Below are 1,174 nucleotides of genomic sequence, written 5' to 3' on the forward strand. Positions count from 1 at the left end.
CCCCCACCCCCTGGTTGGTGTTTCCCCGCATTTTCAGCACATTGACCAGGTCCCGAAAATTTTTAAAGTGCAAAATATGACTCTTATAGGTCAGTATTTCCCCCACCTCACCCTACAAACTGCTATGTGGTTAAATTTGCCATTGATCTTTCTCTTTGAGAAGCATCATTTCAGTAACATATACATTAATAGGGAACAAACTGTATAAAGAAACTCATCATTTGATGTATTGGTCAGTGTTAACAGTATTGTCAACTTCTTAACTTCAGTCAATTTCACCTACTAACAAAGAAAAATGACTGAAGTGAAACCAAATATTTGACTGAAATAATTACCCTGTAGTACATATTACTATATAAAAATGTTTCAAAACTTTACACAGTGAAAGAGCCACGAAGAATGAAGTCGGTGCAAAGTTGAAAGATTAAATTAGAATTCCTGTAGCACCAAAGGATTACTTTTAATCTCATTGGTGACCAATTAGTGAGGCAACTGTAGATAAGCAATCAGGTTTTCATTCACATTACCTCTTAAATTAATCACAACCTAATTTTAATTCATAAACTTGTAAAATGTCATTTTTTAGTAGCACCCACCAAAAACCCTTGCATAAATATATGTACAGGACTTATTTATACACTTCTGAAAGAGAGGGTAGAAAATTTTACAAATCCTCTATTGAAAATAAACATTTACAAACCTGAGGAAACTCAGAAATTTGTTGAACATTAAAGGAAATACGTGTAAGTCTATTCAAATCATTTGGGAGTTGCAGTACATCTCTATGCAACAGTATTGTAGTTGAGGGTATACAGCACTCATGACCCTAAGGGGAGTCCCAAAATTTATTTGGTAAAGTAGACTGACAGTGAACTTATTTTTCATGTTATAAAGCTGGTTTTGATGTCATTTTTAGAGCTGAATACCTGCACTTATAATAAGTCAAAATGCCAAAGAAAGTTCATCAAAATTTTTGGCAGATCATTGTAATCTCCATGGTTAAGATCGCAATTTATTCCGAAAGGGCTTGAAAAAACCCATGCTATCATAGATTTGTTCTCAAACATTTTACTGATGAACACTCTTGAAAAGCCAACCAATGTGTGGTGAAACTTATATAGTAACAAATACTCTCTTAATGCAAGGGCATATTTCATTCATAGAAAGTTATCAC

Source organism: Macrobrachium nipponense, chromosome 16, assembly GCF_015104395.2.
Source record: "Macrobrachium nipponense isolate FS-2020 chromosome 16, ASM1510439v2, whole genome shotgun sequence".
NCBI lineage: Eukaryota > Metazoa > Arthropoda > Malacostraca > Decapoda > Palaemonidae > Macrobrachium > Macrobrachium nipponense.